Raw genomic sequence first — 25,432 nt, 5'->3', positions numbered from 1 at the left:
AGACGTGGGAAATTCTATTGCTTTTTTGTTGAATTTTCAAAGGCCTTTGACTGAATAAATCGTTCCCTTTTAATGTCTTGAGTTAAAGTTAAAATGTACGATATCCTGTACTCAATGTATTCTAGTGTTAAGGCATGTGTTAGATCTTGTGACGTCATGTCTGATTATTTCCACTGTCCGACTGGGGTGCGTCAAGGGTGTGTTCGGAGAAGCATACTGGGATGGGAGGAATTAAATACAATGTTAGTAAGAACTGAGCAGATGAGAATTCAGCTTATTTTTGCTCTGCTGTACGCAGATGACATTGTTATTTTTGCTGATTCTGTTACTCATCTTCAAAATCTTATCAAAATTTTGCATAAATTCTGTTCAAAGGGGCATATTAAGGTTTATCTAATAATTTAGAGAAGACCAAAGTAATGATTTTCCGGAAAGGGGAAGATAGAGCTTGTAGCGAAGTCTGGCGATTTGGCAAAACACCTGTTTGCGTAGTTTTCTCCTTCAAGAAATATGTGGTATATTAAAAGCCATACATACACTTGCTTCACAAGTCAACATAGCACTAACTATGCTGTCCATCGCCAGATCGAGCCTCGAGTTCTTTCCATTCAAATGTCATTTTAAAATCTTTGCCTGTATGATTTTACCAATGCTTTGTTATGGCTCTGAAATCTGGGGATTCCAACACTTTGATGTTTTAGAAAAAATCATAGGAAATGGTGTCAACAAATTTTGGATTTACCGAACCATGCCTGTGATGAAGTTGTAATCGGAGAACGTGTCACGGTCCCTCCACAAAACAACTCTTGTCTGCCAGCGAAGGTGACATTTGAGGGTGACGTCCCAAAGTTTGTGCATGCGCAGATGTCAATGTGTCTCCGTTGTCGGCAGGCTTGGTTGTTGGCAACTCTTGGTCGTCCAGCAGTGGTGACGCCCCAAAGTTTGCGCACGCGCAGATGTCAATGTGTCTCCGTTGTTAGCAGAACACCGGCTCCCCAATTTCCACCATAAGCTTGCTCTAAAGCACTGTATAACTTACTGGTAAAGCTTTTAGAAATGCCTTCAGGTCGACTCCCAAGCAGGCTTATCAAATGTTATGTAACCTTGACAGCACCTGTAGGCACACATGAGTGACATCTATTAAGATATTTTGTTTTCTTATGGCTTTGGCTATGCATGGATAGCTCAAGAAATTGGTAATAATTTTTTATTTTACATATTTCAATATAAGAGTTTCAGACATACTTAACCCTTTGAGCACCAAAGTAAGTTTTTGTCACCCTTAAAAAATACATCTCAGTCAATTTTTGTCAGATTTTTGCCAACATTTTGATGAAAATCTGTAGTCAATGAAATGTGATGTCTTCTTTGTTCAAAATTATCAAAAAAATTACAGGAAAATTCATAAAAATGGTAAAATGTTGCACTAAAATTTTGTGGGAAAAATTACGGCTCTCAAAGGGTTAAACAGCAATGGAAACTTTGGTAATGGAAAAGCCCATGTTACGCTCTTACACCCAATTCGAACCTGTACTTGAGCCAGAAAAACTACATTTCTTTGCACCATAACTGGCAACTCATTCAAACCTTTGCTTGCTTTTGATGCTCAGAACTCCTTTAGCCATTTTAGAAGGAAGAAGGCAGAATATTGATCCATCAGCTGGACTGTAAATTATTTAGTAAGGGTGATGTAGAAGATGAGTATCTTTTTATGTTAATTTGTCCATTTTATAGCACACTACAAAAACATTACCTCTTATTGCTATTGTTGAGCCAAACTTTTATAAACTTACTAAGTCAAACATGAAGGAGACAAGTTTGTCACTAGATAACTTTTTTGATATTATTATGACTTAGGACATACTCTACAGGAATATCTCAAGTGTCTGCATGTGAAATCAAAGCAAATAAGTAACTTCAAGCAAAGAAACCTTGCCATTTTAATACATAAAATTTCTAAAGACACAATTCTCCTATGAAGCGTATTTCAAGTTTTCAATCTCAAGAACAAAGTTCAAGGTTACACAGTACAGTGTTACAAAAGTAAGCTACACATAAACTCCAAATCTAATACTACTGTAAAAGTTAAACTTGACACCACAGGTAACCAGTAGGTCAGTTTCACAAAAAGAAAAAAAGGATTTATAAGAACATGGGTATATAATATACATATCAAAAAGTCTGAGATGTGGTTGATGATGTATTTGTTCAAGCAATAGCCTTGGTATTTACACAATGTCATGTATCTGGACTCAATTACAGGAGATACTGGTAATAATCAAATCGTGAAAACAAAACTACCACATACTACTAAATCATCTCTTTACAGCTATAACTTTTTACAGAATGACTTATTCAATGTATTTGCAGTTCTCCAGTAACATCATGTTCAGTTTCAAAAAAGTTACAAAAAATTTCCCTCTTGATAACATAAGCATTAAGGAACCAGGAAAATTCAACCCCTGTACAATTACTGTGACTTAAACAATTCACACTTCATCAAAAAGTACTTGACAGACTCGTGAAAAATTTTCAAGTTGTCTATTTAACAACATTTTGATTACAGATTGATGCCCGATGCAATGACAAATGACATATTGGTATTTACTGATGAACTTGATATAAAAAAAATTTAAAAAACCTGATTTAAATGACGGCATGTGCAGAATTTTCATTGAGTGAGCCATAATTTACTGGCTAGCTGTGCTGATCAGCTCTTAATCTCATAACAGGAGCCACTAGCATTAGGCTATGGTGTGTGTATAATATGCAACCTGTGTATATACATAATACTTCTTCATATAAACACTTTTACAAACATGTACACCCATCCATTCAAGAATTTAAAATGACAGATACAAGTGAGAGAATGTTCAGTATAAAAATGTAAATTATACCACCTGATCATAATTATTAACATAAATTAGCATTTATAGTTGTTTTTGAATTGAAAGCGTAAAGTAAAACCCCAGTGAAGAGTCTCTCTGTATCTCAAGTATATCTACATTTAAATTTGGTAAAACTGATTCGATGGATCAAATTAAGTCACCACGGTGATGAACAAGGCATTCCAAAATATTGATAATATGAAAGATGACTTGCAATTCTATACAAAAAATTCATGAATAACTGAATACAACACAACATCAGTTTCATGGATAGACGTAGCACTATCTGAAAATCTGATTAACCAATATTGCAAAATTACAGTTAAGTGTAAAGATCTTTGACATGGTTTCACACATATGTTGGTGTTATTCTCATCACTTTATTTTCATTTGGTGTTTTCCATGTCCAAGGTTTCCACCATTTTGTATTTTCATCACTATCATCACTTCTCATACTTGTTGATCTTTTGATACCAGCAATGGAGCGTCGTTTCTTTGATGCTAGAGACTTTATAGCTAATCAGTGAGACCAAAATCTCTGTCCATGGCCCTTTCACAGCGTTTTTTACTACTCAACTGATCAGTGAGACCCAAATCTCCATCCAAGGCACTGTCACAGCATTTTCTGCCCTTTAAACTATTTTCATAACATTTTACAAAGCTAACTTCTGCACTTTCAGAGCTTCTGTTAGCATTGTCAGCATCAGGATCTTTTGTTGTTGCCATGACAGTAGATGAGGTCTCTTCATTCACAACCAGTGTTTCTATGGAAACTGCTGTACCGGTACATGTTGATGATGAAGTTGTTTGTTCAAACCTGCTGTCTTTCTGCCCTTCCCTCTGGTTACCATGACTACTGGGTGCTGCACCCTCAGGTTCAGAGTCTTTGTCACCCATTGTTGCGCTGCCATGGAAATCACTTCTATCTTCTTGTCCTTTTGCCTTTTCAAGTTTTTTAACCTGGAACAAGACACATTGAAAGAATGTTGACATTATTTCAAAGCTGTTGATATTTTTCTGCCTTTGACAAAAAAATCTTTCAATATGTTTAGAGAACACAAAATTTTATACGTGACACAGTCCCATTTAATGGAAGTATAGGTGCTCATAAAGAAATTTACATGTAGACCCTGGCAGCTATGGAGACAAAGGCAATACAATTGATAGGTTGATTAACATGAAGTTTATCTGTAGAGATTGTAAGCTTTAGAGACTGAGGCAAAACCATTGACAGACAGATTGACATAAAGTGATTATGTTTGAAAAATCAAATTTCTGTAAATACAAATGCACGAATAATTCTTCACTCTGATGACAAATTACTGAAACAAAGTTTACTGCCGTAACAATGATACAGAGTCCATACACTCAAATGGACTTCAAAATTCAGGGACTTTCAAGGACTTTTTAGCAATTTTTAAGAACCTTTGTAGGTCTACCACATATTGTGAGTGGATTGTCAATTTTCCAAGACCTTCCAGGACTCAATTTTATTTTCAAGGACTTTTCCAGGACTGTCCGGAAAGATTTAAAATTCCAGACTTTCCAAGGGTGTATAGATCCTGCAGACAAAAGTCTAGCTTCACTTACACGGCCATTATGCTATGTATGCTGTTACCAGTCAGTTTTCATTTATAAATCTCTGTGACAGGCTTTAACTAACTTTGCAGAAAAAAATTGAATATACTGAGACTATGAAATTGTTGTCTGAGTAATTCATGATATGTATGCTTATTATTGGGTTAATTTATTTATAATCATCTTCTCTTTTACATTGCAGTATTCACATGATCAGATGATCAAGCCAAGTTTGTCATCTCTCGACAAAACTATAGATTTATCCCCTAGTCTTTTTGTGGCACAACATGCAGCTTATGTCACAAATTTTGGTGTCTTGAACTTTTTCGGCATCAATCTTCGGTGTGCTCATCAACGTAAACAAAAAAACATGGTGGCCTCTATTTCTCCAATGATTGAAATTAGTGTGTGACATGAAATTTCGTAAAACTCTATCATAATTATTAGAGACTGAAAATTTATCCATGCACTTGGCAAATTTTGAGACCCCTTGTTTTAGTTTTATCACCAATATGGAGATTCGTATTTGTATATCATGAGCATGCAATCATCTAGCATTACTGCTGTACATGAATGGGACTGCCATGTTCCTTGCCAACACAAATGACAACAATGATTATCACTTGCCCACAGTATTTTGATATTATTCCAAAAGTAGTTCAAAAGTTAAAATGCGGAATTGTTAAGGAAAATTCCTCTTATTTTGCAAAATTTAACCAATTCTTCACTTAACGTGCTTGTGATAAGTGTATAATTCCCTAATATTTTTCTTCATTCAGCTCAGAATCTACTTGCAATGTCATCACATGTCTAATGTTGTTGACACAATCATTACATTACTCAATACATGTTTTCCTTTGATGAACAAAGAAAAATACCAGGGAAGAACATCTACTTTATACCTCTCATCAGCATTAAGCTTACCCTAACTCAAGTACACCACCACCAGCTCCTCTTGACCATAAAACATCAACTCAATGACAGCAAACATGTACATGTATGGATAGCGTTCTCATACGGGCCTGAAACACAAAAGTCAAAACAGACTGTTAAATAGTCATACGTGGTCTATAGCATCAACATAGTCACTGGATATCACTCTGACAGTTATATTCAGCTCTCAAGTGATGTCAGGTTTCTTTATAAATACAATTACAATTACCTTATTTAGTTAAGTCTTCTTGAATCCCCAAAACAAGCTACATTGTGCTGAGAGTGAAGAGTCACAGTATCTATTCACTTCATATTTGTAATTTGGCAGCTTGTAAAACCTACCAGCAAAACAGCAATTACAATTCTGTTCTTTTCTGATTACCGGTAGTTTAAGAATGTGATCTTTCATTAGTTGGTCAAACATAAACTTTTGAGTCTTGGTAATTTTCATGATCATACTCTACTATCACACTGTCAAGATATCTTTATGATCTTTACAGTTGTACAGTGTGTGTGTAAACATTCCAATGCTATGGCATTTTTTTTCATTGACATCAAAGTTTCATCCAAGTTTGGTGTTTCAATTAACTATCAGAATAAGAAAGGCTGTGTAAGCATTAAAATAATGTAATTACGTTTGTGAGAAATTGTAGATTATTGTTACCAGAGAAAACATCAAACATGCAATACATGCCCCTGTTGACAGAAATTTGAACCAGGCCTCTGGTTTGAGCCTTTTCACTAATATTGCTGCTGTTGCACACTGGTGATGGCTAAGTACAATTTTTGAATTCCAGTGTACAAATTTTTTACGGCAGTATGTGCCTCGAAAGTGAAAGACTTAAAACTTTTGCCCAAATTTCCTATAAGAAACTTTCATCAATTCTCTTACCAAATCAACAATAAAAATTGGAGATCACCATGCAAAGTTTGGAAATAACAAAACAAATTACCAAACGTTTTGCGATATTTGACATTCAAAATGGCCGTTATTCCTGTGTTAACTCTATGGGGGGAAATTACATTTTGGATTTTTGAAAAACTATGACAGTAAAAGTTTTTCAAATATATGTCCCAGAGGAGCATATAAAGTCTTGTGAAAAATTAGAACTGTGAATAATGTCATTTGGAACTTAGCCCTGTTATTCAAATCAATCGTTTCTCAGAGTGTTACAAATAGATCAAAGGCTTTTGGATGTTGGGCAGAAATGATTCAATATCATGATGTTCAAATATGCTAATGACAGCTGATATTTGGTATTTTTGTGTTCATCCCCATTACGTTATGCAAGGAGGCAGAGAGGTAGTCAACTGAATGATAAACTATATTTTGTGAAAGACACACTTTCTTAAAAGTTCAATCTCCCAATCTTTCAATTTCTCTGAATTTTATCATTATTATTCATTCTATTTCAAAGAACAACTTGACATTTTTTATTAGATGTAACAGTATGACAATGCCTGCATGCAAGTATACAGTGTACATGTTAATGTGTTGGAATATGCAGGTACAACATACATTGGTTCAAAACGAGACATGTGCCATTTTATAGAAATTTTTTAAATTACTGGATGTGTGTTTCAATCTAAAGTATGCTAAACTTTGATTGACTACAACATGATAAGAGAATGTGAATTTCAAAAATGAATGATATACAAACCAAGCCAAGCAAATGTATGACAAAAGTGTAAATATTTCTGGTCCCTGTTTCTTCATGGTAATGTACCTACAACATTTGTATGATGGAACATGCCACATTATGCAAATAAGTACAGGAAAAAAGATTCCATATTACCTGTACATTCTGTGAGGCTTCATTTTCTCTGATACCACCTCTGTGAACTTTGAACTTTGATGTTTTGCCAGTCACAGTGGAGAAAACAATAACTATGGCATAGCGAATTCACTGCCGTATCTATGGTGATCCCTGGATGGTAGCTGAGAAAAAAGATCAACGTTACATTTCATTTCTAATTCAGTAGAATAAGAGGAATTCTCCTTTAAAGCAGAGTACACCTAGCATATCTGACATGAAAAGTAGGAAAAACTACTCGGGCAAAATTAAGGATTGGAAATAGTTGGGTTAAGAATACTGATATTGATTTTCAGACTTGTTTCCAAATTTAGGTAGTATGCACCTAAAAAGTAAAAGACTTGAAGTTTTGCTCTAACTTTCCTCAAGGAATATTTCAACCCTTCTCCTTCAAAATCCACGATAAAAATCAGGGGTCACCGTGCAAAGTTGGAACTAGGGAAACAAATTATCCATGATATACCGATATTTGAAATTCAAAATGGCTCCCATCCCTGTGTTAACTCCATGTAGGGAAAAAAGTTTCGATTTTTGAAAAACTAAGACGGTGAAAAGTTTTCTTCCACCAAGAGCTTTATAATAAACTGCCACAAGTGGCAGATCAGAAAGGAATTGTAAAAGTTTGAGAGTCTGAATATCTGTCCCTGAGACGCATTCTACCTTAACAGAAGAAATGACTCGGACTTTGAGATATAAACACAGCTGAATTGAAACTATCTATTTAGCTTTCAGTGTACATGTCATGTAATGATACTGACTGTCAGCAGTTCTGTATGACCCTTTACATTCAACTTTGTTATTAATATAACATTCATTGAAAGAGTTTTGTGAAGACAAGTTTATGTAAATGTTATTGGGGTTCCTTGGTAGTCTATCATACACAGCATTTCTTACCTATGTCAACACTGCCATTACAAGATGAAAGACTTATGAAATGAAACTACAGATGACATTCCACAGTAAGTGAGGCTACCCACTATTCCCCTTGATTTAAATTGAATGAGAAGTCGATGTATGGAAGTGCTAAAAATTGCACACTTGTCAAGACAAAGTTATCATCAACTAAGATGGTCTCATCATACCACCGGTCAGACATGCAAATTTCCTTTGTTACGAACATTAAAAAGATCAATACCTTACTTTTGCCAACACAGGTGCAACTTATTCCCTTAATTTCCTTGAAAATATTGTGTATGGCTGTCAAAAATCTATGTCGACAAAATTACAAAATTGCTATCTCCTCCACGGAAAAGGGGTTGATCTTCTCATTATTCAGTGACAAATCAGATAATTATGGTTATCAGAACTATGTTGCCAGAATTTTGAAATATGGACCGAGTTGTTCTGTGTACAGAAGAAATTTGCTTCAGTTCAGTGAGTGATCTCTGTGTGTACAGATCATGGAGAATTGTGGGTAGCCTCACTTACTGTGCATTCCAAATGAGAAATTACCAATCACTGTTTCAGAATTTCAAATTCTTACCTGCACACATCTGTTTGAGAATTCTCCTCTAAAAGCTCTCATATCTTCTAAATCAAGCTCTGCTGTGCACACTTCCTTCCCATGCTAAAAAAGAAAACATTAACACATGTTAACAAAATTGAGTGGATAAAAAAATATTATTACATTTTCAGCCGAATGTAAACATCTTTGAAATATACTGGTATCGAATTTGTCACAAACATTAGCCTGTGAGAAAATAACAGAATTACCAGTATATTATGAGTCTTTACTGTTGTCTGCATTGACTTTTAGCTGCCTTCTTGAATGTTGCATGGAGACAATATAGAAGTTTGTGTAACAGCATGCCAATATTATTAATGAGAGTGGCTAAACTTGACATGCAGCACATTCTAACTGAGACTTTGCACAGCAGCAATTAATTCATCAGCGGAGATACTGATTTCAAAGTATTAATAGATACACTGTCAACAATAATTATGTATCATGACCATGGTGGATTGACAGTAATTGGTGCAAGAAAGATATAGTTACACTGTGTACTAGCTGTGACATCACATTACCTGGCCTGTGAGTTCTGAGATCATTCTTGGTAGGCAGTAATCTTCCAAGGTTTGAATATTTGCCCAGCCTCTGAACCAACAGAGTTCTCTGAAATTGCCTTGGTTACAAAGATCAATCTTGGCGCGAATCTTTAAGCATTTTCTGTAAACAAGAAATAAATTGATGTTTAATTTTTTAGCAGTTACTTTCATAGTTGTGTGTAATAAATATAAATATATCATTCACCATATTTTCAAAACCCATGCTGGAGATAAAGTAGAATGCATAATATTAGACTGAACCTGTTTCATGCAAAAATTCACTGTGTTTAATCACATTTACAAATCCAATTAAAGCTTGAACACTGTTCAAAGCTGCTTGTAGGAAGTACAGAAAGATGGCACAAGCTCCACTGGTAGGATCATTAAAGAAGATGCATTAATTTATCAAAAGCTTAGCAGAACATGAATGAAATTTGAAGTTTAATATTCCCACTGTACTTAATGTCACTTAAAACTGTATTTGTACATCAAGCTGTGTTCAATGCCTATGAACAATCTACACATGGATCTTATTTTTGAACAATCAAAATTACAGTACATACTGGTAATTGGACAGCGGAAATATGAGAGAGATATTTGTCAAACTTCAGAAAAAGGAGTAACTGTGTTTGTTTTTGAGAAATGCCTTACACTTGTAAGTTTAACCCTTTCACCCCCAGTTCCCTGTATACAGGTCAAAGATCACCATTGATAACAATGGGTTTGGGTGGAACCATGGTGGTGAAAGGGTTAAAAGGACCCTATCAATGTCATTTTTGAAGAGACAGTGAACACAGAATGGTACATGCCAAGTGTAGATGTACTCAGCTTACTGATATACATGTAGCACATCTGAGTGATACAGACAGAATGATCCAGTGGGATCTTTTTGAAAATTTGCAGACATTGAAAAAATCAATTGACACCATAGGAATTTAAGAAATGTATTTGCAGTCCGATGTGATATGGTGTTCTGTTCAGAAACACTTGAATATGTCAGTCAGCTACCTTGTAATGTCTCATTGCATGATACCCACTCTAAGACAAACAGACACAGCAGCACAAGTGCATCAGCAATTGAGTTATCAATTCCACTGACGTGGGCAATCATGACATGGAAATTTCCTTTGGCTGCCTCATAAAAGATGCTCCTTACTAATTGCATGATGTCAGGGCATCTCGTTGTGCCTTTTTTCCAGATGTGCACGACGGTTTGATTGTCACAATGAAACAGCACTCGGCGGCCATGCCAGCGATGCCCCCAAATTGTGTAGGCGCGGTCCTTGCTTTTCTTCGTTTTTGGCATGGTGAATTTTGCGGTGTGAACTTGAGCGTGGCAGAGGTTGAAATGGGCGAGATATAGCTTTGATCACACTGATGTGCGCATGGATAATGACGTGGAAAGGGTGATATAATTGTTTAGATAACGGTAAATGAGGGCAGTTGGTAGAGTAGGTTACGTCTCAAGTGCATCCAGAAGTGGTGTGGCAGGTGACGCATGGTGACCCATACATGTCAAGGTCTAAACCCTTTTCCCCCCGTGTCCCTCCAGACGTTAACAATGATTAGGGATGGACCATTAGACCTTGGGAGGGGGGGGGGTGGTCACAATGAAATTGTGAAAATTTTTTTTTACTATTGTAAATTTCTGAAATTTTTTTTTTCCAATTGAGATTAGCTGTGCAATTTTTTTTTTTCAGAGTAAATTTTCAGATTTTATTTTTTTTTTTAGTTTGTCGCTGTCTGAAGATAAAGAGGGCAAAGATGTGGTGCCAAGCACCACAAGCGGCACGCAAGCGGTCACGGGGGGGGGGGGGGGGGAGGTCAGAGAGGGGTGTCCCCCTGCTGCTGTTGGAGCTTTTGAAAAATAGAGATTAAAATGGTGTTATTTGGTGCACTTGGGGAGTATTTTTGCGGGGGAGGTCAGGAGGGGGGTGTCCCCCTCCTGCTGTTGGAGCTTTTGAAAAATAGAGATAAAAATGGTGTTATTTGGTGGCACTTTGGGAGCATTTTTTTCGGATTACACATCTTCCTCTGAAACATGGTCTTCTTGCTCCTCAGTAGCTTCATATAGTTTTGAAAATTGACTATTTTGGTTTCCTGGCTTCCCTTTCTACTGCGTGGTGAAATGCCTACATTCACCCCACCAAACATCATGCATATCTCATGATTTACAATTGATTTTGACAAGCTGAGAAGCTAAAATAAGCTAAATAATAAAGTTAAATTTGCATATTTGTGTTTTTAGAGCAATTGTTGCCCTTTTTTGATCAAAACATCTATTTCTCTGCAGCAGCATGTCCAAATTGATTGGATGTGTATAGATGTGTTGAAATTTCAATATTTGTCTTTTTAGGGCAATTTATGCCATTCATGGTCAAAAAATCTGTATTCTCTGAAAGGGCTTGTCCAATTTCTTTGAAATTTGCAACACAAAAACGATTATTCATGCAGATTTATTCAGTATTTGCTATCGAGAAACTTTCAAAGTTCAAGCCTTTTGTTTTTTTTTGTGTTGGGATTTGTTGGATAGATGGCATTCTACGTAGCGTATTGTTGAATGTTAAAACATGTGTTGCTGTTGTTTTTTGAGGCTGTTTTTTGAGAAAAAAGAATTGAAAATGCCTTTTTAAAAGCAAATAATACATAATGACTTGATATGTTGTTTTATCATTGACGTGTTTCTACTTGTTCACCCATTCTTGCATTCATCATTGCAATAAAATGCCGTGAAAAAAATGAAACTGATGTGGCCTACATCTGTTTACCTTGATCTTAAAAGGCAAATACAACTTTCTGTCTTGACAACCATACCATAGTTTCAATGTTTTACCTAGTGTACCTGCTTGGTTTGTACGCAGGAAACAAGTAGAAAACAGGCTCTATAATTTCATAATTTTCAAGTGATCAGAATACAAAAGTCCTGAAAAGATAAGATAATCACAACTTCCAGTATAAGGGATACAGTCACTCTAAATGTATAAATTAAAATTAAAAATGTGCCTGGAGGATGTACTAAAAAATACAGAAAGTTGCTTTCTGTCGGTAAAATCTAAAAAAATTCAAAATTTTAAAGACTTTTGCAGATTTTTTTTTTACGCCTTTGTCTTATTTATTTTTTTTTTATTTTGCAAACTAGTCTGAAGATTTTTTTTTTTCCTAACTTTCTGCTCTGAAAATTTTTTTTTTCTGTTTTTGACCACCCCACCCTCCCAAGATCTAATGGTTCGTCCCTTATAGCAAAGCCATAATCACCCATTACTGTACTTTTAAAAGTAGTACATGACAAAACTTTGAGTTAATTCCATGATACAATGAAATTGGGCTGTTTGCTGACACTGCTCCTGCTGTATTTATGAGAAAATGGAATTTAGTAGTTGGATTTCTCTGCTTGACTCAATAAGTCGAAATTTAACAGCATTCTCATGGCCAATTGATAAAATGAATCATGAATTACTGAAGGAATAATTTAACTACATTTGTTGTGTATCAGGAATAAAATAGAGTATTGCTGTTGCTCATCAGGTCAATTATCCTAAACATTATTGCTTGACAGAAAATATTTTGATTGTTATTCTTCTGATGCAGTTCAGACTGACATTTTTCACAGTTTGATTTTGTTCCATCACTGTTCAGATAGTCATAGCACATACATGTACTACAACTATACCAAGTCCATATAATAGATTGTAAAGAGTGTGAAAATACAAGATGGTGTCTGAATTGTCAGAATTGATATCAAAATTAAATATTACAGTAATGTATGACAATAATTCAGGATTTAATAGAAATATACAATCTGATATACTTACATGCCAACATCACAGATGGTATCTGTAGTGACTGGGAGACTGCAGTAATTTTGCTAACACATGGAATAAATGCAGAAAGATATTTTGTTCATCATGGATATGGTCAGGACAACTGTACTTGCTGGAAGTAGGAATAACACTATATCAATCTGATTACATTCATTTGTTTATTAGAGGCAGAAAGCACCTCATAGATACACTGGCCAAATCTGAAAAGACCTGATGTATGGACTTGAATTGATCTTCGCAGGGAAAAAATATGTTTTCACCTTACTGCTTCTGTGAGAATAAAATGTTTTTTCCCTAACAAGGTATTAGAGTTTATAGCCACTGTGCTAAATCTTTAATGCCAGGAATGAAAATGTTCTCAGGGTGAGCCTTGACTTTTATTCTTGATTGTGAAAGTGAACTATTTCAATGCAGTCCCTACACACAGTGGTAGCACTATGGTTTAAAACTTTACGGGGAAAATTTAAATATTTCATTTTTTAGGTGCACATTATCTCTAACTTTCTTCACAAGACTCACGACTGGATATCTTCTGTTTTGTCAGTTTCTGAAAGTGAATGCCCCTCTAATCTAAGTAAAGTAATATAGAATACTTCTGAAATTGCTATCCATAACGCCTAATCAATACCTAAAAAGGCATATATGAAAACAGGAGGGTCTGTTTTCTACATCCATTGGACACAATTTAATTGAAACTTAATTCATGCACATACTGTTTTGGATCAAACTTTCTGTGCAAGATGTACCGGTATCTAAGGCTCATATCGGTCAATGCTGTTTTAAGACACCTTGACAGCCCAGTGTTCAATAAATACATGTGTCTTGCTGCATTCAAATACACATTTTTTCTTTCAAAGTAACCAATATCTTACCAGATTTCTAGCTCATGGCCTAGCCTGCATCTTGCACCTCTAGACTTGGCCATCTCAATGTCTGTGAACAGTTGAAAGATACAATCTTAAGTTCATCCAGAAAGTCTATCAATAGTAATACACTAACAGCATATACTTTCTTTGCAGCATTTGATTTTGTAGGAAATTTTCAGATGTTCTCGGTACCTGAAAACAATCTAAAACAATCTCCAAGACGTGGTATTTTTTTGGTCATGGTTTTAAAAAACAATTGCGGCAGTATTGATTGTGACTCAGCAATTAATAACTAGGATATAAAGGTGATGTGCTGCTGAGTGGAGTCACTTGTAATTTGCAATTACAGAATGGAAGAAACAAATCAGACTCTTACTTTTTATAATCCTTTCGAATTCCAAGTTTCCGTCAAAGTCCATCACCCACTGATTGATGGTACAACAACAAGTATCCAAAGCAACTTTACGGCCCATGTTTGTAACATGCAATGGTCCTTACATAGCATATATAGAACCTGAGAAAAGGAAAAAAACAGACATTAGAAAACATGTATATGTATGTGCTGTAAAAGAAGTGAGGATGAAATACATCATTGTTTGATTATTGTATTGAAATGGATATCACAGTGAAAGACCGTAGCTTGGAATCAAGAAAAATTCTCACAAGTATATACATGAACAGTACGACTTTCTTAAAAACATTCAGAGTTCATTCAAGTGCCAATGTCTTCACTTAAATAGACCTCAAGGTCAGACAGGGACATACTTTGTGCATGGCCAGTGCAACTCGTAAGAAGTCAAATTCATTGATTCCAACTAATCCCAACTGCCCCTCTTCCCTTATATTCATTGACAAATGTGGCTAAATATCAGTAATGCATCTTTGTTGAAAGGCAAATTTGAATATGAGTCAATGCATAAGTAAATCATTAAATTTGTTATACTGAATATCATCTATCGATCGGTACAGAAAGGAAACTTGGTAACAATTATTGTTGTATGCCTGAAAAATGTCAAAAAAGACATCAAATGGATATCAGCCACATGCCATGAATAATTTGGTTTGGAAGTCAATGATAAGTTATTGAAAAAGTGAACAAATATTTGCTCAATAATTTATTTCTGAACGTTTTCTGGTGTACTAAGACCATGAGAATATGTGTACCACACTGCAACATGTCCTTTGTGCTATATTCAGGTAACATGTACATTAACTTTGTTCTCCCTCCTCAAGCTACAGTACTGCATTAAAGCTCAACATTGCTTTTATCACCAGGCTTCCAAGTGGTGTATCCAACTACACGTGACTACATTCTACATTTTGCACAGTGTGGTGCTGAGTTCCCTGTACTTGTACCTTGCAAAGATGGCTGTTGTTGGTCTTCTGAGGGACTATGGCACTATTGTTCCACAAACTAAACGTCCATGATTGCGTTACGTTGTGTTTACATTTTCAGACTGTAACCCTGTAGCCTTGCCTCTATATAGTCAGTATATTCTTCCACCATATAGACAGTCACGACTGTCTATGCTTCTAGCTACCCAGCAACAAACATACCTAGTGGGTGGCAGCAAAACATGATTGCTATGAAGGGGGAAATGGGGGCAGGAGCGAAACTACTGTGACTCCCTTTTCTGGAGTGACATGCACAATAAATTACACATTGGATCTTTTTTTCACCTTTACGGTCTTTTAAGTAATATACTAGGTATTACAATGTGTATGGCCATGGCATCCACAGCATTGAAGGGCCCGTGTCATGTAAAGATTTATATAGTGGACACAAATATAATTATATTAGTCGCGCCAGCGGCTTACTGACTACGCATGCGCTTATTCATAATATACATGTACTATGCGAGTAACCGGAAGTGTACCCTTCTTTCTCAAGATGGGCGCCGCCATGATTTTTTTTTTGAGTACTCGTAAATAAACAAATACGAAACAAATTATTATGATATAACATGCCTTTTATAAAATATACCTCTTTAATTAGCCAGTAAATGTTATTATACACCTTGTCGCTGATACAAAGTATCGTTGATATAGATAAACGGAGAAAACTGTCGTGCATATGAACGGGGGCATACGCAAAGAATGCTGGGATTGAATTATAGAAGAGCGCCCCCTGTGTCAATAATTAGATTCAAAAATTGCAAGTTTTTAGACGGAACGCTATAGTTTTCAGCTTGCAAGTGGAAGGTGGGCAGTGCGGTTACCATTGCAATGATAATTATTGCATAATACGTCCCTTGTTTAACGCCATAGGCTGTTATCATTGTAAAAATTGCCAATTTTTTTCCAAAATTTTTACACGCTACAGAAAATCTATACCTGCCCTGCTGCAGGGTTTGACGTCGTGTAAGAACGTGAACTGCTTTCATCAGAGGGAAACTGGGCATAGTTGTCATATAAACGTTTATGAAGTAACAATTACAGTTTATCATGAATCAATACAAATAACATTGCCAATCTTAACCCCTGGCGCGACACCAAGGGCTGAGCCCTATATAATATTAGATATATATAATTAGATATACTAGTAAGGGACTGGTCAGTTCTTCAGCCTGGGGGGGCTGGTGGATTCATGGGGGGGGTCACCCTGTTTTTGACTTTGGTGATAGGGGGGTCACCATGTTTTTGAAATGCCCAATAGGGGGGGTCAGTGTGTTTTTGAATTTTGACACAGGCTCATCATTGCCTAAAATGCTAGTGTCAGCCACAAAATTCATCATTCAGTTGTATTTTTCGGCGCGCCCTTCGGGCGCGTAACTTTAATAATCAGTCATATTTTTCAGCACGCCCAACTTTAACATATCAAGCATACATACATCAGAGATATCTGTATGTTCAATATTTTTCAGCGTGCTCTTCAAGCTTATTACTTTAATATATCATACATCTTTCAGCATATGCCCTTCAGGTGCATGACTTTAATATACAAGGCATATATATCAGAGATATCAGGATGTTTCATATTTTTTGGCGCGCCCTTCGGGCGCCATACTTTCAGAGATATCTTGATGTTTGCTAAGTGAAAGTGTACCATTATGAAATCTGCATTTCATATGAAAAGGATGACAAATTCCTGATACTTTTCTGTTCTCTCTGTGAGAATTCAGTATGAGAAAGCAACATGCACAAATATTTCACAATATATATTTGATACAGTGAATTATTTTAGAGATAGAAAAATGACAAGATATCTTTCCTTCTCATTGATGCAATTATTTTCCTTTGTTTCATAGGTTTTCTGTAGAAAGATGCTTTTTTATGAACAAAATAACAGTTAAAAAAGGCAGTTTTTGTCATTATTAGCTGTGCTTTTATGGTTTCAATGTTACACAAGAAAAGGTCCTCTCAGACACTGTACACATCAGATTTGGCTAAAAAAGCTCTCTATGGCTCCTCAGTAGATTTAATTGGATGGTTGGCAAGTCTTAACACCCATCAAAGTTTTTGATTCACTGCTTTTTCCTCTTTGATATTAATGATTGACATCCATTTCTGTACAACAGTTCAGGACATCTGGTTAAGCAGAGAAAGTGTGAAATACATTCACAGCTCATTCAAAATACTGGTCATTCAAAATGTACTGCATTTAAACTTTAAGATTGACACTTTGAAATTCCTATCTTACAACTGACATGTCAACAATTTCACTAAAACATAGAATGACTATTTAAAATATAAATATATGTAAAATGTAAAATATAATATAATATATATATATATATATATATATATATATATATATATATATATATATATATATATAATTTATGTCCATCTTTTGTTTTACCTTTGTCGCGCCCGGGGGGGGGGGGGGTCACCCTGTTTTAGAAATTTGGAATAGGGGGGGTCACCCTGTTTTCAAAATTTGGAATAGGGGGGGTCAGCCACTTTTTGACATCGGCAAAAAATAATCCACCGGCCCCCCCAGGCCGAAGAAACTGACCAGTCCCTAATTACTGCTTCCCCAAGGTCTCCCTAGGTCACTAGGGAGTACAACATGCCAGTGTATCACAGCATGTCACGATCGAGAAAATATTTATACACTCAAAAGTTGCTATCAGGGTATTCTCGTGACGTGAATGATGTGGTATTCTGTTGAATGACATGTGGTATATTATACAGATACTCGCCAGTCCTACCTAATGAGACGTATTGGAAAGTACAATTCACATCCTATGTTTGTGTCCACTAATCTAAACGGCACAGGCCCACAAGCCCCTTCAATCACAGGCATTAGACACGTCGCTTCCGAGTCGCGATCGATCGCACTGATTCACAGTAAACAGAGACTGCAGAGAGAGAGAAAAGGTGTGCATCAAACGAGCTTGCTGCGGATCCGTAGCCCACTCCCTTTGCTGGTTGTGTTTGGGGAGTGGGGCACAACCAGCAAAGGGAGTGGTAGGGCTACGAATCCGCAGCAACAAACGAGCTTGCTGCAGTACAGTAGCTCGAGGTTTTGCCTGGGTATTTGGGTCGGACGGCAAAACCAGGCAAAACCTAGAGCTACTGTACTGCAGCAACAAACGAGCAAGCATACTGAAAACTGCCGACGACGGCAAAATGTTCAAGCGGCGATTTCGCCGCATAATTTTCTTTAAAACTTACCGAAATGTGGCGGCTAGAGGCTGTTGTTCATAAAGTTTATGATCCATAGCAAGAAACAGCCAGATTTTACGGCAAACTACTCAAAACGTGAAGGTTTCAAGGGGAGTCCGAGCGTGGCTTTCATTTCTCGACAAGTTGACTGCTCAGTCTGAGGTCAACTGTCTGTGACCTCGGATCTCTGGCTCCTCATTGGTCAAGATGTACGATGTTGATACGTCATATACCTCTCTGTTTACATGTCCCCGAGGCGATCAGACATACGACGGCACCATGATCAGAATTTGGACGCACTTTTTTAAATCTTTTATTAAAATGCATACTTCAAAGAAAAATTTCAATATAGCATTAAGTTATGTTGTTTCCAAGAGCAAGTTAATTACAATTGTAATATGAAAGTGTAAATTTCAATGGATAATTGTACATTTCAGAGTAAAAGCTGTATGTTCTGCAAGTACCTCTGACCAATTGAAATATTTTTCCCCCTTTGCCAATATTTATGAATAGTCGATTTACCAATTAATGTAAGGAAATTTGCAAAGCTTTCATCAGCTTGAGAAATATTATTCAGACAACAATAAGTATATAAATGTTGCTTTCTGTTTTATATATGGGCGATTTTAAAAGTTTATAATTATCATTCCAGACATCTTGAGCAATTCATTATTTGACATCGTAAAAGTCTGTGTTCAAGGGTATCTTTGTCCTTCCATACATTACAATAAAATCGTGTACATTTGCTTACATGAACGTTTCTGTATTGGAACTTTGTCGCTTATTACATCCATTGTCTACAAGCCTCAGAAAATGTTTTAAAAGCGTTGACCATTTTACAGAAGCATTTTCATTTGGTTGAATACAACGCTTTGTTATTAGCCATGATTTCAAAAAAACTTGCTTGTAGAAGCATGCTAAACTCTAAATATGATCTACAAAGCTAGGTTTGTGTCATCTGACATTGATGGAATAAGGGACTGGTGGATTATTTTTTGCCGACGTCAAAAAGTGGCTGACCCCCTATTCCAAATTTTGAAAACAGGGTGACCCCCCCCCGCGACAACGGTAAAACAAAAGGTGGACATAAATGTGTTATATATATATATATATATATATATATATATATATATATATATATATATATATATATATATATATATATATATATATATAATATTTTACAAATATATTTATATTTTGTGTTTTAATGAAATTGTTGACATGTCAGTTGTAAGATAGGAATTTTAAAGTCTTAACATGGATGTTAAGACTTGCCACCCATCAAATTAAATCTCCCGAGGAGCCATAGAGAGGTATTTTAGCCAAATCCGATGTGTGCAGTGTCTGAGATGACCTTTTGTTGTAACATGATTGAAACCATAAAAGCACAGCTAATAATGACAAAAACTGCCCGTTTTAACTGTTATTTTGGTAATAAAAAAGCATCTTTCGACAGAAAACCTGAGACACAAAGGAAAATAGTTGCATCATTGAGAAGGAAAGATATATTGTCATTTTTCTATCTCTAAAATAAGCCACTGTATCAAATATATGTTGTGAAATATTTGTGCATGTTGCTTTCTCATACTGAATTCTCATAGAAAGAACAGAAAAGTATTAGGAATTTGTCATGCTTTTCATATGAACTGCAGATTTCATAATGATACACTTTCACTTAGCAAACATCAAGATATCGCTGACATATATCTCTGATTTATTTAAGTATGGCGCCCCAAGGGCGCGCCGAAAAATGCAACTGAATGATGAAATTTGTGGCTGACACAATGCATTTTAGGCAATGATGAGCCTCTGTCAAAATTCAAAAACATACTGATCCCCCCCCCCTCTTATTGGGCATTTCAAAAACATGGTGACCCCAACACCAAAGTCAAAAACAGGGTGACCCCCATGAATCCACCGGCTACCCCCAGGCCGAAGAAACTGACCAGTCCCTAACACAGTCATGGTGGTATTCGAAAGCGATACATAATACGATGGAATATGTGACCAGCTTTTATCTTTCGGGCCAAGAATACGTTTAATCCATAGCGTTGTAAGGACGTCTGTGGTGTTGACTTAATCAATTAATCCTTTGATACGGACAGCGGATTAGCAAGTTGGCAATGTTTGCGGAGCAATTACAGTGATGTATACACAGATTTGATAGGAGATATTGTGGACTTGTAGTAAGAAAGAAAGCAGTCAGACGGTTTGGAGTCGAAATCTTTATTTGAAATACCACAGTCAAAATTAATAAAATCAAATAAAGTAAACCGTACGTTGCACAAAATACGCACCCCTCCCCACCCCTCCCCACCCGAGGGGACTAACTTCTGTGCCCTGTGCTGTCACGGTTAAATGTACGACTAAAAGTTCGTGAGCAATGGTGAAAAGAAGGGTGATGCGACATTAAAATACTTCAGAAATGATTGCCTCGTCTCACAAAATTTGACCACGACAAGAGACATGTCAACAGTTTCAACATGTACTGTATATCTTCTGTTTCCTTATTGAAAGCCGACGTTGGAATACGTAGATTGATCGATGCTTGGAATTCTCGTCCACTTGAAGGGATTAAAGTACATGTAACGCGGTTTGTGCAGTGACAGCGTGTGTAATTATCCATCTGGCACCATATTTTGAGGTTCTGGGGCACAGAAAACTTTGTCACCCTACGAATACCAGAAAGATGTCGCTGATTTGCAAAGTTACCGATAAACCATTTTGTGCTTTTCAAATTCAAGTCCACCAATTTGCATTGAAAATGTTATTTTATGGGTTTTCCATAGTCTATGCGAATGAATTTAGCATTCACAGCTCTCGAGTCATTTTCAAAGTGCAAAACGCATTACGAAATCATATTTTTTAACATTACACAGATTTTTGCTTTCCCCGGGAGTCTTTTAAAGCATGTTTTCATGATGACATGCACGGCGACCCCATATTTTATGTCATTTTTTAGTTTGTCTTGTGATAAAGATCTTGTGCAAATTTTCATGTAAACGACATGGGTTTTGTAATTTCACTGAATTTGGCGTTCTCCACCTTGAATGTTTGAATTTGTTCCATCTACCTATATAACCGGTAAGCCAGCTCCCATTGAAAATGACCAGTGTATATTTCGCAAAAAGTAGAAAGATAACAAATCATAAATGTAGTTTATGTAAACTGAACACACATGGCAAAAACCACTGCGGGAATTCAAACATCTCTGACTCACAAATCAATAAATACAACACTATAACAGTACAACACCTGTACTGAACAACATCATTCCAATCACATGATTGGCCCTGCATTGGCACATGATATCTCGACAAGACAATAATTTCACGATCTCACTTGCCGTGACAGGACTTTAACAAAGAGACATACTATTCAAGTATTCCTACGTCATGTGACTAGATTGGCGCCAAAAGTCCATTCTCTCATTGGCTCTGCGGCAAAACATTTGTTTAAATCAAGTTATTATTCATATCATTGTACCTGTGCGACATCTTATTGGTCGATGCGACCGAGGGATTTCTGTGCATAACCACCACGACTTTTATCGTCAGTTTTCCAAATGATCGCAACGCATGAACTTTTGGATCAGTACGTTCTGTAAGTTTCCGACCGACGGAAGATGTACAACGCCGGAGTCCACTGCCTGCAATTGGGATCTTTTCAAAATTTCGACCGACCTACAGATATTCTACGCTGAAGTCAGCTGCCTGTTCCTCACACGAACTGTTGCCGGAATTTCTTCAAGTTTTCGACCGACCTACGATGTACTACGCTGGAGTCCACCGCCTGTTCCTCATGTGCATGAACTTTTGCTATGATCTCAGCACACGCAAGTTTCCTACCGACGGACGATGTACTACGCTGGAGTCCGATGTCCATTACACCCACATAAGTACGGCTTGGCGTGTGGGTGTCCTACAAGACGGGTGAGTCTCGATCTCTCTCAATATTTTGTTGAGACTAATTTTGTGTCCTTTGAGAAAGTAAGGGTTTCAGTGGGGGAAAATTAGATTCATTTATAGGCGGTCATTTATGGGCAATACCTTGCATATGGTAAAATGCGCCATCGACTATCAATTTTTAAATACCGATTTTTTTTTCAATATTTGTGTGCACCCATACAAGTGCAGCCTGGCTTGTGGACGGCCCTATAAGACGGTCAAGTCTCGAACTCTCTCAATGTTTCTGTGAGCTACTGGTTGTGGAGACTAATTTCGTTGTTCTTTGAGTTCGATGTGACGGCATGGTCTTGGAGAAATACAGGCCATTTTTGTTTTGGAAGGCAGTAGCTTGCATATACTAGCATGCGCCATGGACTATCGAATTTTTTGTACTTATTTTTTCAACATTTTTGTCATCCACCGGATGCTGAGGCTAATTTTGTTGTTCTGTGAGAAAGTTTTAATTTCGTCGTTATTTGAGAAAGTTAAGTTTTCACCGTCATAATTTTGTTAAAATCGGATATTCAAACGGTACGTAGGTCTCTTCTTCTGTCTTCTTGTGTAGATTTTTAACGCAGGCAATAAGTTGCCTCTATGCTCAGCTCTAGACTCTATAAAGTTGTAGTAGATTTGCCAGTTCTGATTTATCTGGTGAAAGGTTCGTTGTAATTGTACTTTATTGGTTGGTTCTGCAGATATAATAATAATAATAATATTGGGTTCTTATATAGCGCACATATCCACAAGTACATGTGATCAAGGCGCTTTACAATTATATCTGTCTAGTTGGTTTTTAATTGGTTAATTTCTAGTTGGTTGTAATTGTACTTTATTGGTTGGTTCTGCGGATATAATAATAGCGCACATATCCACAAGTACATGTGATCAAGGCGTTTTACAATTATATCTGTCTAGTTGGTTTTTAAATGAGTTCACTGAGTCAGCTTTGAATGTAGAATGAGGCAGTGTATTCCATATGTCGATGGTGCGTTGGGTGAAGAAGTTTCATCTGATCTTTAGCCGGCAATGATGTTTGACTAATTTAAGTGAATGACCTCTGGTTCGGTTACAGCTGCTAGTGGTGAAGATTCCATCTGTTACTTTGGTGTCGTAAAAACCAGTCATAATTTTATATAACTCTTTTAAGTCACCACGTATTCTGCGAAATCTAAGTGTGGGTAACTGCAACTTTTTAAGACGATCTTCATATGATAAATGTGTCAAACCTGATAACATTTTTGTTGCTGTGCGTTGGACATTTTCGATACAGTCAACGTCTTTTTTCTGGTATGGATTCAAATTACTCAAATTAATCTCAAATTACTACTGCAGTACTCAGGAATAGGACGCATCAAGGATTCAAATAGTAACTGAATGTCTCTACGTCGATAATAGTGAAGGATCTTCTTATTATACCCACTATTTTTGTTTGCTTTATTTACTTGGTTCTGTATGTGACTCTGAAAACTTAGATTGTTATCAATTAGTATACCAATGTCTTTCTCATTTTCAACTTCTTCTAATTCAGCATTAGACCCGTCCTGTCGGCGCATGGTATATGACTTAGGCAGGATACTTTTATTGTGTATTAGTAAAACTTTGCATTTATCCGGAAGAAACCATAGCAGGCAGTCATTGCTCCAGTCTACCAGACTGTCAAGGTCACGTTGAATTAACTTCATATCTATGGTCTTCTTTATTTCTAAATATTTTTTTTTTGTCATCGGCAATAGCTTTCCTTTTAGAGTTCACATATTGTCAAAACGTTTTGCAGTTAGACTTTGTGTAAGCTGCGATATCTTTCTCTCTGGCTTTTCTGTCTTTCTTCACAATGTTTTTTAGTTTATTTCTAGCTTTGCAGTATTCACGATATGTAGCAGGGTCTGCGGAATCCATACATATCACCTCAAAAGCCTGTGTTTGCTCTTAATATGATGCATATTGTTACTGTTTAATGGTGTCTTTCCTTCATGGAGTCTGTTATTCTTTATTGGGATACACTTTTGTATCGGATTTCTCAGTTTAGTTGTGAACATACTATAGGCGCTCTGTGTATCAGTGTTCTGAAGGAGGTGCTTCCAATTAATTGCCATTTCCTTAAGTAGTTCATCGTAGTTTGCCTTGCGATAATTGTATCGTTTCTGCGTAATAGAGTTTACCTCTGTGTAGAAATTAAATTCGATCCTCAACCCACAGTGGTCGCTGGAACCGAGTGGACTGTGATGTTCAATACTGGGTATATAATTGTCGTCATTGGTAATCACCAAGTCTAAAGTAGATGGTTCTTGATTAACTCGTGTTGTAGTTGGGTCCGTTATCATCTGATTGACGTAACAATCACATAGACATTCTCGAAAACCCTTTCTGATATAGACCAAAATTCCTCGTTGAGTATTTCCAGGGAATCATTTCGGAACATGTCGTATTCTTCAATCATAAGTTCTGCAGCGGTTACATCATAGCGACGATTCTTCGGAAATGCTTCAGTTATAGCAATAATATCTGGTTTCTCTTCATTGTCATCCATGATATATCTCTGTACGAATTCATCAAATTTGTTTAGTAAACTATCAGTGTTAGTATGAATACACAAAATTCTATCTCTGTAAGTTATGAACATCCTTATTTACAGTTTATTATCACTGTTCACTGCTTCTTGACTTTGATAATTTTCCTTCCCCATCCAGGACATCTTTTACATTTTTACTTGTGTACCAAAAATCAGACCTCTAGCTCTATTATTCAGACCTCATTTTCACAAATACTACCATAGCTTTTCGTCTTTTTGCATATCTAATCCTCTATTGCCCCTGTGCATTGAGGTGTCTCGAAACCCGGTCATTGCTGCTTTGCGGCTGTATTTTGATTGATTTTTATTTCCCGTTTCTATTTCATCCTGGAAAGGTTCAATAAAAAAGGTGATCC

General features: G+C 36.4%; 1 long non-coding RNA gene across 1 annotated transcript; it reads right to left on the bottom strand.

Moving 5' to 3' along the window:
- Nucleotides 1-1,912: 1,912 nt before the first annotated feature.
- On the bottom strand, nt 1,913-18,706 carry LOC139132918 (uncharacterized). Its single transcript, XR_011552484.1, has 9 exons — nt 18,567-18,706; nt 15,303-15,503; nt 14,323-14,460; nt 13,953-14,013; nt 13,072-13,124; nt 9,239-9,380; nt 8,697-8,780; nt 7,196-7,338; nt 1,913-3,848 (listed from the first exon to the last, which is right to left on the bottom strand). It is a non-coding gene; the product is annotated as an uncharacterized lncRNA (long non-coding RNA).
- Nucleotides 18,707-25,432: the final 6,726 nt, after the last annotated feature.

The sequence above is a fragment of the Ptychodera flava genome, chromosome 5 (genome assembly GCF_041260155.1).
Source record: "Ptychodera flava strain L36383 chromosome 5, AS_Pfla_20210202, whole genome shotgun sequence".
NCBI lineage: Eukaryota > Metazoa > Hemichordata > Enteropneusta > Ptychoderidae > Ptychodera > Ptychodera flava.
This window is presented reverse-complemented; position numbering and strand designations above follow the sequence as displayed.